At 39.9% G+C, this 14,858-nt stretch overlaps 1 pseudogene across 1 annotated transcript in view; it reads right to left on the minus strand.

Moving 5' to 3' along the window:
* Nucleotides 1-12,983: 12,983 nt before the first annotated feature.
* Nucleotides 12,984-14,858, minus strand: part of LOC143653407 (cytochrome P450 2C18-like) — a 29,742-nt pseudogene continuing 27,867 nt past the window's right edge. Inside the window, exon 10 of the transcript XR_013161262.1 lies at nt 12,984-14,237. The product of XR_013161262.1 is annotated as a cytochrome P450 2C18-like (transcript). The remainder of the gene's footprint in view (nt 14,238-14,858) is intronic.

The raw sequence follows: 14,858 nt of genomic DNA on the forward strand, positions 1-14,858 counted from the left end.
CTCTGGGGGTGACTCTTAGGTCTAATTTCAAGTAGGTTCAGCCTATCCTTTGTAGGAATAAGCTTCACAGGGCCTTTGACAAGGAGCCATCAATAATATGGGATGGGAGGCGGGGCCAAGATGGTGGCTTAGTAAGGTACGCACGTCTTAGTTCCTCCTCCAGAGCAACTACTAGGTGAACAGAAACAGTGCAGAACAGCTCACGGGGCCACGGCAGGGAATGGACACACAGCGTACCCCAGTCTGGACTGGCTAGACTGACTGCGAGACTCTGCTGCGGTGAGATCCCCAAGCAGCGCGCGCTCCCCCGAGCCGCAGCAGCTGGTGGCCGGAGCTCCTCCCTCCCTCCTGCCTGGACCGGCTGAGAGTCTCAGAGAGGCAAGTTTCCCAAGCCGCGGTGGCCGGCGCCCCTCTTTTGTGGGCAGCTTCCTGGACCGGCTACAAGTCTCGGATCAGAGGGCTACCCAAGCCGCGGTGGCCGGCAACTGGCGCCCCTCCCCCGCGGGCGGCTTGCTGGTCCGGTGGTGAGTTCCCCGGGCCGCGTCAGCTGGCGACCGGCACCCCTCCAGGGAGAGGTGGGAATTTCCGACAGTGGCAGGGACTGGGTCCAACCAAACACCACTAGGGGCATTAATAAAGGAGCCACAGGGTCCCCTCAAGCCACGGCGGCTGGCGCCTCCACCACGCGCAGCCGCCCGGACCAACTGAGAGAATTGGATCGGAAATCCCCAGGCCGCGGAGAACGGTGACCGGGGGGATCCCTTCCAAACACGTGAGACAAACGGGTGCCACGAGCGCCACCTACTGGGCCGGATAAGAAAAACAGAACCCAGAGATTTCACAGAAAAATCTTTCAAACTGTTGGGTCCAACACCCGGGGAAATCTGACTAAATGCCCAGACGCCAGCAGAAGATAACGGACCACGCTCAGAAGATTGAAAATATGGCCCAGTCAAAGGAACAAACCAATAGTTCAAATGAGATACAGGAGCTGAGACAACTAATGCTGAATATACGAAGAGAAATGGAAAACCTCTTCAAAAATGAAATCAATAAATTGAGGCAGGACATGAAGAAGACATGGGCTGAACAAAAAGGAGAAATAGAAAAACTGAAAAAACAAATCACAGAACTTATGGAAGTGAAGGATAAAGTAGAAAAGATGGAAAAAACAATGGATACCAAGCTGGAGGTCTCGCACTGCCTGACTTTAATGCATATTATGAAGCCACAGTGGTCAAAACAGCATGGTATTGGCATAAAGATAGATATATTGACCAATGGAATCAAATACAGTGCTCAGATATAGACCCTCTCATCTATGGACATTTGATCTTTGATAAGGCAGTCAAGCCAACTCACCTGGGACAGAACAGTCGCTTGAATAAATGGTGCCTAGAGAACTGGATATCCATATGCAAAAGAATGAAAGAAGACCCATCTCTCACACCCTATACAAAAGTTAACTTAAAATGGACCAAAGATCTAAACATTAGGTCTAAGACCATAAAACAGTTAGAGGAAAATGTAGGGAGATATCTTATGAAACTTACGATTGGAGGCAGTTTTATGGACCTTAAACCTAAAGCAAGAGCACTGAAGAAGGAAATAAATAAATGGGAACTCCTCAAAATTAAACACTTTTGTGCATCAAAGAACTTCATCAAGAAAGTAGAAAGACAGCCTACACAATGGGAGACAATATTTGGAAATGACATATCAGATAAAGGTCTAGTATCCAGAATTTATAAAGAGATTGTTCAACTCAACAACAAAAAGACAGCCAACCCAATTACAAAATAGGAAAAAGACTTGAACAGACACCTATCAGAAGAGGAAATACAACTGGCCAAAAGGCACATGAAGAGATGCTCAATGTCCCTGGTCATTAGAGAAATGCAAATCAAAACCACAATGAGATATCATCTCACACCCACCAGAATGGCCATTATCAACAAAACAGAAAATGACAAGTGCTGGAGAGGATGCGGAGAAAGAGGCACACTTATCCACCGTTGGTGGGAATGTCAAATGGTGCAACCACTGTGGAAGGCAGTTTGGCGGTTCCTCAAAAAGCTGAATATAGAATTACCATACGACCCAGCAATACCATTGCTGGGAATCTACTCAAAGGACTTAAGGGCAAAGACACAAACGGACATCTGCACACCAATGTTTATAGCAGCGTTATTTACAATTACAAAGAGATGGAAACAGCCAAAATGTCCATCAACAGACGAGTGGCTAAACAAACTGTGGTATATACATACGATGGAATATTATGTAGCTTTAAGACAGGATAAACTTATGAAGCATGTAATAACATGGATGGATCTAGAGAACATTATGCTGAGTGAGTCCAGCCAAAAACTAAAAGACAAATACTGTATGGTCCCACTGATGTGAACCGACATTTGAGAATAAACTTGGAATATGTCATTGGTAACAGAGTCCAGCAGGAGTTAGAAACAGGGTAAGATAATGGGTAATTGGAGCTGAAGGGATACAGACTGTGCAACAGGACTAGATACAAAAACTCAAAAATGGACAGCACAATAATGCCTAATTGTAAAGTAATCATGTTAAAACACTGAATGAAGCTGCATCTGAGCTATAGGTTTTTGTTTTCTTTTGTTTTTTTGTTTTTTTTTTTACTATTATTATTACTTTTATTTTTTTCTCTATATTAACATTCTATATCTTTTTCTGTTGTGTTGCTAGTTCTTCTAAACTGATGCAAATGTACTAAGAAACGATGATCATGCATCTATGTGATGATGTTAAGAATTACTGAATGCATATGTAGAATGGTATGATTTCTAAATGTTGGGTTAATTTCTTTTTTTCCATTAATTAATAAAAAAATTAAAAAATTAAAAAAATAAAAAATAATAATAATAATATGCGATGGTGGATGGAACTATTTGATGTTCTGGAGAGACTGGCCCATGACAGATCCATTTCGTAAAGAGCCAACAGAGCCAACAGAATACACACAGCCAGAGACCTTTGGAGTTAAATAAAGAAAACACCGCAGGGAAACCATTGAAGAAGCCTGGAGAAAAAGCTGGCAGATGTTTCCATGTGCCTTTTCAGCTGAGAAAGAAACCACAAACATCATCGGCCTTCTTGAACCAAGGTGTCTTTTCTTGGATGCCTTAATTTGGACATTTTCATGGCCTTAGAAATGTAAACTTACAACTTAACACACTCCTCTTTTTGAAAGCCTTTCCATTTCTGGTATATCGCATTCTAGCAGATTGGACACGAGAACACGCGGATACCGCGCTGTCTGCTCCCCATTGTTCACGTGGACCCACTACTTAGAGGCAGGGCGGGTACCTGATGATGGGAACAGACCCCTGAACCACCTGTGTGTTTGACCCTAGATCTAGGACTTATTGTCCTTGGGACACTGGCAATATCAGTTAAAATCTGTGTGTCCCAATATTTCCATCTGTTAAATGTTAATGAGTTGCTACTGTCCTTACCTCATTGGGTTTTGATAAGTCTAGAATCAATTGAGGTATGTAAAGTGTTTAGAACAGTGCCTGGAACATAATCAACAATTGCCTACGAAACAGACAAAAATGATTTTTCACTCTCTCATATCAGAACATGATATAGATGCATCGTAATTTATTTAAATAGTCTCCTAGTGAAGAGCATGTAAATTATTTCTCACCTTTATCTGAAACTCCTGCAATGTATATACTTCACTTATTTCCTTGTGCACATACTGAATATGTCCAAGAAATGAATCCTATGAATTCGAATTACTGCATAGATCAAGTTAAACTGTTTAGATCTTTAAATGTGATGTATTTGTAAGTATTTTAACAATGCTACAGGATTTTTTAGAGTATTTTGTTAGATAAGTTGTGTAAGTTTCCACAAAAATCATGCAGAAAATACAGATTTCCCATATACCCATCTCTATTAATGAGTACTTTGCATTTGCATCTACCCCAATAGACTTGTGATGTGGAGTGACTGATTTCAACATGTTCAGAGCTCTAAGATCACTTAGCACCCTGCACATAGAAAGTGCTCTACACATGTCTGTTGAATACAACAGGTGTCTTGGGAGGTGAAAGGTGCAAACAGAAAATGAAAACATGGGATAAATGGGCCCAGGAGATGCAGTATGAGGAGGCTTAGGACAGAAAACAGTTACAATTTCCAATGAGATGGTCAGAGTAGGCTTCATTAGAAGGTGACAACTGAACAAAGTACGAAAGGGCTTTCTCTCCCCACCCCCTAATAATACGCTATATGATAAAAGGTTTTTTCTCCTCATCATTCAAATAGGTTAAATATAGTCAGTTATAGATTTGACTTCGCCTTTTTGGGGGTCTTTTCATATGCTCACTAATCATTTGCATTTTCTTTTCTGAAACCTGCTTACGGAAACCACGACTCTGGGGTTGAATCGTCCTTACCGCGATACTGTTAAGTTGCAAACATCAACCTGCACGATAATGTAGCTAACATGGACCCACTTGAGTAAATGGCCGCCCATCCACAGTACTGGGCACACGTGTGCATGTGTGTACGTGCTCCAGCCAGCCCTGGTCTCCTCTGGGATCTGAGCTGGGGCAGAGAAGGGGCTGCTACCTGCCTCTATTTCTTATCATTCTAAAAGGAGAGAGGAAAGAAAGGAGAAAATACTTCTGTTCTAGAACAAACCTTTAGTCATTCCATAACATAATGTAAATACCGCTACAATTTAAATTATATAGAAAGTCCAGTTGTCCACACATTGCAGGTGAGATAGAGCTAAAGACTACCTGACCATAACATCAAATTGCTATTACTGTCATAACGCTTATGAACATAGTATGGGAGAAATTTAGAAAATGATAAATCCTGTAAATTGCTTCAAAACTAGGCAAGATTTTGAGAGGGAGGGAAAAATAACACATACAGCACTTTATTAAATCACAGTGATGCATATTATTCTTTGTGTACCATTTCTGAAAAATAAATGTAATTGAACTTAAAAATATAATTGAAAGTATTTGAATATTATATATAGAAGACAACACCAATGGGGGGTAGGTGGGTGATTGATGGAGAGCAAAATAATTAAAATAATTCCCCCCATCCCTTATCCACTCAACATACTCCTACAATTTGGTGCTCGTCTTTGAAATGTATTTATATGAAACTGTTTAAAACAATATGGACTAACATTTTAAGTTTTAAACCTCTTTACAGATATTTTGTGGAGTTTAAACATATGCAGAATTAAAAGATATGACAAGAATATCATAAAAATGGGATGCAAGAAACAAAAATATACCACCATATCACGCTTGATGTAATATAGCATTATTTGAACATCAGCCACAATAAATTAATGATGTATAATGTAAACCATTAAAACAGAATGAACAGGAAAAAATAGATATTTGAAATGAAATAGAATTTAAAAATACACAATTGAACCAAAAGGATGCAGGTGAAAACAAAAATATACAAACAAAGGAATAAAATGACTAAAATCAAAACTAATAGTTTTCAATGACAAAAAATATATACAAAATATAAACGGTCAGTTCTGGAAAGATGGCAGAGCTGAATGGATTGAAATCGCTCCTGGTCTGTGGAATAAGATAGAGGATGGGAGAGAATGACTGGGACTGTGCTTCTGGGGAATGAGTCATTGAAGAGGGTCTTCAGGGTGTTTTGGGGAGGAGAGAGGTAGGGGGATTGGAGTGGCAGGGATCCCCACTGGGGGTGGCTGCCAGTGTGTGGGGTGGTGTGGATTGGAGGGAACCAACCTCCCTCTGCTCCAGCCTGTCCCGGCTACTGACTGAGGAGACCTCCCTGAGCAGCACCTCGGGGACCACGGAAGTGGCCCAGCTATCTGCCGTGAAGAGCCACACCCTGAAATGCTGGAGTGGTCACCTGGCCAGGTGCTGAAAACAAGCACAGTGCTGCACCTGTGCTGCTCGCCTCCGTGGTTGCTGATCTGCTCCCCCATCTCATGCACCAGGACCAGCTGATCTGACATTTGGACAGACAGCATCCCCCAATGTGATGCATGTGATCTCCCCAGCTGCTCCCTGTAGGCACAGGCCTGAGAGGAGAAGACATCTAAGGAGAGCCACCAGCTAGGGAAAGCGCTGAGTACAAGAAAGCAGACTCCCTATATTCCTAGGTACTTTTTTCTTTTCCTCTTTTTATCTTATTTTATGTAAATATAAGGTATATATGCATATATATATATTCCTTATAGGTAGCATTATTATTTTCATTTTTATTTATATGTATTCTAAATTTACACTTTCTACTGATTTTCATTTTCTTAAAACTTTATTTTATATATTTACTTTTTTAAATTTGTATTTTCTCTCCTTTCTGTGGGCCATAGTTTGAGTTCATTCTCAATATATCTTGGTTTACCTTCTTTTGACTTTGGTGGGGCTTACCACTGATGTGGTGTGGTTTTTTTTTTTTTTTTTTGGAATTGGGTACTTTTGATATTTATTATCTATTTATCTTATTACTATTATTTATTTCTTCAATCTTTCTTTGGGTGTTCATGGGCCAGGAATTGAGCCCGGGTCTCTGAGTGGTGGGCAGGCATACTACCCCTGAAATTCACTTGTACCCTGACCTACATTTAATAGACCCTCAAGTAAAACTATACCCTATGAAGTACTGTGTACTAGTTTCAATGGACCTTCAAGTAAAATTATGCCCCATACATGAGATCTGGACCTTCATTTGGGGGGAATTACCAATAAACCAAGTGCAAAGGGAAACCCTCAATGTTTAACCAAGTAAATAACAAGTTTAGATTATTGAAGGAAACCAATGTGCAAAATAATCATATTAAGATAAGCGAATGCCCCAAATGCAACAGAAAATCACAGAGCCCGTACAGATCCAGGCAGAAATGACAAAGCCAAACACCCAAATCAAAGCGCCAGAGAGAACAGAGAATGTGGAACAACTACTCAAGCATATTTATAAAGAAATAAAGGGGAGCAGGAAGGCAATAGGAGAGCATAAAGAAGAATCTGAAAGATACATAGAAAAATGGCAGATCTTTCAGACATGAAAGATACATTAACCAAATTAGAAATATACTAGAGATGCACAACAGCAGATCCAAAGAGGCCAAAGGAAGAACAAGTGAGCTAGAAGACAGAGCAATTGAACTAGAGCACATAAAAGAACAAACAGCAAGAAAGATGGGCAAATGGAACTAGATCTCAGGGAGATGATGGAGAACAGGAGGCAGACAAGTATAAGAATCATTGGTGTCCTAGAAGGAGAAGAGAAGAATAAAGGGCTGGGAAAGGTAGTTGAAGACATAATTGGGAAAAACTTTCCAACCCTTATAGAAGACATAAATAAATGAATCAAAGAGGCCCAATGAACACCAAATAGAACAAATTCAAATAAACCTACTCCAAGACACAGACTAATCGAACTATCAAATATTGAAAACAAACAGACAGTTCCCAAAAACATCACGAGAAAAGCAATCTACTACATGCAGGAGAAAACACATGTGACCAAGTTTGCAATATTCAACACGCACCATGGAAGCAAGAAGGCAGAAGTATGATATATTTAAGATTCTGAATGAGGAAGATTTTCAGCCAAGAGTTCTTTATCCAGCCCAATTGTCCTCCAAAACTGAGGGGGAGATTAAAATCTGCAAAGACAAACAAATACTAAGAGAACTAGTCAACAAGAGACCTGTTCTATAAGAAAAAGTAAAAGAGACTCTGAGTTCCAAAAAAAAAAAAAAAATAGTAAAGGGAGTCCTGTCAGGTGAAGGAAATGTGAAGGAGGGCACAGAATTGAAGAACACAAATATCAGTCATTGAAACAGTAAAAAGGGAGAGAGGGGAAAAAATACAGAGAGATCTGACAAATAAAACCTACACGATGAGATGATAGATTCAAGAACGACTTTAACAGTAATAACTTTGAATGCTAACAGACTAAACTCACCAATTAAGACACAGTTAGGCAGAACGGATCAAAAATATATAATCTGTCTATACACTGCTCACAAGAGACACATCTCAGAACCAAGGACACAAATAGATTGAAAGTGAAAGAATGGAAAAGATCTTCTATGCAAGTTGTAACCAGAAGGCAGCAGGAGTAGCTACACTAACATCAGATAAAAGAGATTTGACATGGAAAGAGGTCATAAGACACAAAGAAAGACACTGCATATTAAAAAAGGGACAATTCACCAAGAAGAAATATGAGGCAAACATTGACAAAATCTGAAAGGAGCTATAGACATTTCAACATTAATATTGGGAGACTTCAATACACCTCTCTCCTCCATAGATAGAAGAATCAGACGGAAGATCAACAAGGAAACAGAGAACTTAAACAATCTGATAAATAAATTAGACCTAACAGACACAGATAGGACATTATACCCCAAAACACCAGGATATACATTCTTCTCTAGTGAACTTGGAATGTTGTCCAGACAGATCATATGCTCAGACACAAACTGAATCTTTAGAAATATAGTGAGATTGAAATTATCCAATGCACTTCCTCTGACCACAATGTAATGAGGTTGGAAATTAATAATCACCAAAGAGCAGGAACCTTCACTAATATAAGGAGATTAAACAACACTCTTAAATAATCATTGGGTTAAAGAAGAAATTGCTAGAGAAAACAGTAAATATGTGTGGATGAATGACAACGAGAGTTCAACATATCAGAATTTATGAGATGCAGAAAAGGCAGTGGTGAGATGGAAACTTATTCCTCTAAATGCATATGTTTAAAAACAAGAATGAGCAAAAATCAAAGGTGTAACTGCTTACATGTAGAATTTAGAGACAGATCAGCAAACTAATCCCAAGCAAAGAAAAGAAGAGAAATAACAAAGATTAAAGCAGAAATAAAGAAACAAGAGAAAAATCAGCAACACCAAAAGTTTATTAAATAGAAATCGATAAATCCCTAGTGATAATATTAGATAGAAAACTAAGTGATTGAGTAAATAAATAAAAGGACAAGGGGGGACTCCTTCTCCAGTAGAATGATGACTAATAAGGGTAATAAGAGTAGTGAAGTTGGAAAATTATCATTATGCAAACACCAGAGTAAAGACTGGTGTGAGCAAAATCAACAATGAATATTAAATCTAGGAAGAAAGTTTGTTGAGGAGATTTGTAGAACCTTAAAAGTGTCTTTTCACACATGCTGATTTTTTTTTACCAGGGGAAAAGTATCATGAATATAATAGAAGCATTATTTCTAATAGTGAAAAAGGGGAAACAATCCAAATTTCCATCAACTGAACGGATAAACAAAATCTGGTATACACATACAGAGGAATATTATTCAGCCATTAAAAGAATGGAGTACTGATACATATTACAGAATGGGAGAACCTTGAACGAACTATTCTAAGTAGTAGAGAGGGCTTATTTCTAATTAATTTGTGAGCATGGATTTATTTTGCATTTGGGAGGGATGTGAACATGTCGGGTGAGAAAGTGTAATGTGGTAATGTGGTATCAGCCTTCAAGCTCGCCTTCAATGCTCACTGCCTCTGGAGATTCATGGCTTGGGTAGTTCCCTCACAAATTGAAAAAAGGCTGACTTGGCATGGAAAGTCAGAACCTGAGCAGGGGGAAGAAGGCATCCAAGCACGAGGTGGCCTCACCAAGGGTATCAGAAATAGAGGGTGAAAGGTGGGTTCCTGTTGAGAAGGCAGAGTATGGGAGGGTCACAGAGGGCATCCACACATGGGAGCAGAACTGTACAGGGTTTCAGGGCTGAGCAAGATGAAGAGGAGGAGGTCAAAACCCAAGAATGGTGAAGCTGTCTTCATGCTGGGGTATGGAGGGCTCATGGCTGCCCATGAGAAGTCAAAGCACAAGCAGGGAAAGGAATGGTTGCATGTGTGGGGAAAGGAGGTGGCAGTAGAGATAGGAGATGGATCACACATAGGAGGATTGATGAAATAAGGAAATATATTAAGGATAGTGAAAGTTGGAGTTTTTAATATTGGAACAATTAGTTACAAAAAAAGAAGGGAGAGAACATACATGGAATCCTGTGGTGTTGGATTGAAATTAGGTCTTAAGGTGAACACACAGGAAAGGGGCAGGATCACTAAGAGGGTCCATCCCCCAAACCCAAGGACACTCTGCTTGCCTCACATTGTGATTGAGCCAGAAAAGCAGAGAATACATGCCCAGCTATCCCCACCAGGCTTGCAATTATGAGTAACAAGGTACAGCAAAGTAAAAACAATTTTCATTGTAAATGTGGTATAGGGATTAAATAAATTAAGGAAAGCTATGCAAAGTTGAGTTAGATTTTGAAATATAAATATGGATTCATGGGACATCCTGGCCATGAAAAGCCTGATTGTACTTTATTGAAACCTATTAAACTACACACACTCACACAACCCTAATCTACAATGATATTCAAAAAAGAAATAAGCAGCATACCCACCTTCACATGCCATCACTATAGGGGATTATTTCATCAGCTTCTCATTTGTAAAACTGATAGTTCAAAGTAAAGGTAAGCTTTTACCTTGTCACTATTTCAAGTTAAGTAAATACCCACAGCTGATCAAGAAAAACCAGTTAATAAATTGTAGAATTAGAAAATTACCATTTTGCAAACCCTATTGAAATAATTGATTTGGAAAAGGATCATCACTGATATTAAAATCATTTACTGAAGAGCTAAGAGTGAACTAGATATTTTTTCCAAAGATGATGATACTAGAAATCTGATGTCCTCATACTATGGAATGTTTCTGTTCTAAAAATGCGTACAGTCTTGTGCACTTCTGTTCCCTTTGTGGAATGCTCACTTCTAGAATGGCCACCACCGGGAAAATTTTCTGTTCGAAAGTCGTATTGAAATTCACGTCTGCGTCTGTGCCTGGCCTCTTTTTTCCATCTCTCTGCAGCCCATACCCGTGGTCTGCAAGAACGTGGCCTGGACCAGCACAACGGGTACATCAGCCTGTTTTTCTGTTTCCTCTTTGTAGTTCCTGCATAAAAAGAAAATTCAAGCATTCAAGTGGGTTAGTGAAGCTAACAACCATTCCATTTTCACATTCCCTCCTTTTTATCCCCAAAAAGACCAAATACAGTAGGTTTGTGATTTTATACGCTGCTACCCAAAAGCAACACGGGACAGGGAAAGAGGTGGGTGGCTTTTAGAGGTGGGTGGCTTTTAGAGGTGGGTGGTTTATTGTGTGATGAAGCTGGTGATGGTGGAGATAAAGACAGGTCTGAGGAGTAGGATAATGACTAACATGATCAGCAGTGAGACAAGGGAATACAACTGGGAGGCGCTAGGCAGACCCAATGATTGATTCCCAAATTTCTCTGGGGTTTCCTGTTCATGCCATGAAGCTATTTGGCTTGCTTGAAGATATTTTGGATGATGAGTTGGACTTGTCTGGTGGTATTGACCCAGCAGAATTCATAGGCAGTAATCCAAATACCACCTTCTTCATCTGAAAGATTATCTAAAGCCAGTTAGTTCTCCATAACTAGTAATGTCTTATTTCAGAATAATGTTTAATCAGATAAAACTAGACACTTCTGGGCCACTATTATGTCTTACTTTATGGTAACTGGCAGTACAGGGGTTCAAGCCTTACTGGTGACTAAAGTGAGTCATTTCCTGGCAGGCACAGGAACCACATGTTAATTTGGGGACTGCAGAAAGAAGATTTCACCCAGATCTATAGGTATTAAAAGTGAAATATGGTGGTGAGTTGGCTTGGCTTCCTATCCTTGAGAGGTTTTAAAGACCAATCTGAAGATCCTTATCAAAACTTCCAGCAAAACAAAGAGACCTATGGGGTAAATCATATTCTTGCTACACTTATGTAAATAATCCAGACAAATCTAATGGAATCCTGTCTTATATTCCGATCAAGAATAATCTTACTTTAGTTATCTTTTATGAAAACGTTGAATTACACTATCTTCCCCCAAAATATGTTCTTAATCAATTCCACTGAGTATGAACTGATTGCAAATAAGACATTTTAAAAACGTTATTTTTAATTAGGATATAGCACAACTGATCAAAGGATTTATGAAGAGAAAAATCACAGGAAGGACTAAGAGGCTGGAAGTCACCACACGTAGAAGAGATCAGGGAGGACATTAGCACTGTCATGTGATGGAAAAGCCAAATACACGAGGATAGCCAACAACCAGCCCAGATCACCACAGTCTTAAAAAGAAAGCATCACCTTACTGAAACCTTGAATTTGAACATCTCCCAGCCTCAAAATCATGAAACAAAAAGTTCCTGTTAAGCCAATCCATTTTGAGGTATTTGTGATTGCAGCCAAGAAACAAAGTCAGAGGTCAACTATAGAGAGAAATTTTGTTGCTTCAAAAGAAAAGTAAAGCACACTGTTGGGGGTTATAAATTCTACCTCTGCTCATTGTCTTTGAGCTATTTTGTGCTGCTCTATTAACCGCAGATAACTGCCTGATTTATTACCTACCTATTAACTGGACCGGACCTGTCTTCTTGCACAGTATGTTGACGGTTAACCTCTCACTTCTTCCAGGTCCCTTGGATATCAGCTTACAACTCTCTAGAGGAATGTTCCCATGTATTCCCTCACCCTCCTAAGAGAACATCACTGAGAACTAAAGTGTGACAGCCCAAATCCCTACCAGGACTCTAGGTTGCCTTGTAGCTGGCCTTGCCCCACAATTTGAAGAAGCACTGCAAAGTAAACCAACCAACTTGATATGAACATTGAAGGTCTCATTACTGCATCAGACAAGATTTCTCCTTGGCAAGCTGCTTGAATGAGTCACTAAGAAGACTGGCATTCCCTTTGGAAGAAGCCAGATCCTAAAACCACTGACAATTACTGGCAACGATCCTAAGAGGTTCAACTGGTTTCCTAGGAACATTAGCATCAGAAATCCTCAGTGGACCATTCTTTGATGATGCTTCACCCTACGCAGATCTAAGACCCTCTGAGTTGTTCACTGATGAACAAATATCATCATCTTGAGCAAAAGGGGGTCTTACAGTGTTGGATTTTAGCTGAACCTTGTGATCCAGGAAAACAGTGCAAATAAGAAATCCCCTACTCACTAGTAACTGTCTAAGATGGCCTTAACTTCTCCTTAGCTTACCTAATCTTTACATAAGCTTCTCCTTGTCTCTAGGCCCCTGACCTCCCTCACCTTGGCCTTTGCAGAACCCACATACAACATGTTCTACCTGGCCTCAACAGTACACTCAGGAGATGATCTCCTTAATGGACACATCCAATTGCTTGACCTCCCCCTTCAGTACTCTTCCCTTTGTTCATCCAGTACTTGAAAACAGTCTAGATCCCCACTTCAGGGGAACTGTGTTCTGTCTGATAATGATAGCCTTTCTAGTGACATTCTCTCTGCTCTACTTCATATAGCTTAAATAAAGTGATCTTTGCCAGTGCACTGAGCATAATTGTTCAATGAACATTTTTCTTCAATAATAACTAGGCTTGCATTTTAGTTATAAAGGAATGACATACAGGATACATGATTAAACAATAGTAAAGGATGCATTATTACACTGTCATATCTGAGATGAAAAGTAATTAAAATATTCATGGGGTGTGAAAGTGAACGACAATGGGGGGAGAGAATGGGTGAATCATTAATGCAGAGCAAAATTTGTCAGAATAATTTTCTTCTCATTACATAACCTCTCCATATAGCATTAGATATTGCAACACTCCCCCAAACCTTTATCCTCCTCTCCAATCAAACTCCCAATTACTCAAGGGAGCATCTAGCCAGCAAAATAGTAAGGGAAATGGTTTCTAATACAAGAGAAGAGATTGGAGGATAGGAAGTATCTTTGGTAAGTGAATAATCAGGAAAACATGACTAACGGAGGTGAATATTTCACTAGATAGTTAATGATGAGGGGAGACAGGGCAGGAAAAGAATCCAGAGAAGGTGTCCCAGGTAGTGGGAAGCACAACACCCCAAAGGAGGGGTAGCTGCAGACAACAGAACACACGCAGTTGGTCTCCCTTCTTCAGGCAGGAATGAAGCAGAGCTGGAACAAGGGTGGCACTTGGACAACCCCAGTGGAAGGTTGAGTGAGTTCAATGTCCTTAGGCTCAACCAGAGATTTCAGGGTGAAATTCTGTAAAATCGTGGTCAGGAATAGAAACAGCTCCATGTGCACAAGGCTCTCCCAAGCACAAATTCGTTTCCCTAAAAAGAAAACAAAAATTATTTTCTTTTTGAATCGTGTTTCTGAAATGGCACCAAGTGAATCCCCATAACTATTTCAAGAATTACTAGACGAGTGTGTCTGTGGATGTGTGGATGGATGCATGGATGAAAGGATGCACTTCCTGTCCTTACCTTCCATAATATTTGCAGAGTGCTTGCCCAACAAAAGGAATTTAAATCAACATTCACATAATGAAACTGTTCAACTTTTGAGATTTGGGCTTTCCAGGATGACCCACACATAGATCTGTCAAAGGGATGGAGCAGTAGAGAAAGAAAGGGGCTGTGCAATTGTGTTTCTCCTTCTATTTCTGGAACAGATTTAATAAAAGGTTAAATCTCTCATGTGATTTCTAAAGGTCCTGTCAGACTACTCCACTCCCCTATTTAAACACTTTGCATGGCTCTCCTTGTTTGGTCTACAAGATTAGTTTCTAATTGTGAGACATTCATATTCTGTCCCCTGTCTTGCAGTCCGTGCTCTTTCCTTCCACTCTTCCTACCCTCTACCTGCAGGGACAGCCACACTCAGCTCTCACCAATTCCTTTTAAATAAGACAGCCAGTGGTAAGATTAATCTCATTCTCTTCCCGTTAATTG

Source organism: Tamandua tetradactyla, chromosome 13, assembly GCF_023851605.1.
Source record: "Tamandua tetradactyla isolate mTamTet1 chromosome 13, mTamTet1.pri, whole genome shotgun sequence".
Classification (NCBI taxonomy): Eukaryota; Metazoa; Chordata; class Mammalia; order Pilosa; family Myrmecophagidae; genus Tamandua; species Tamandua tetradactyla.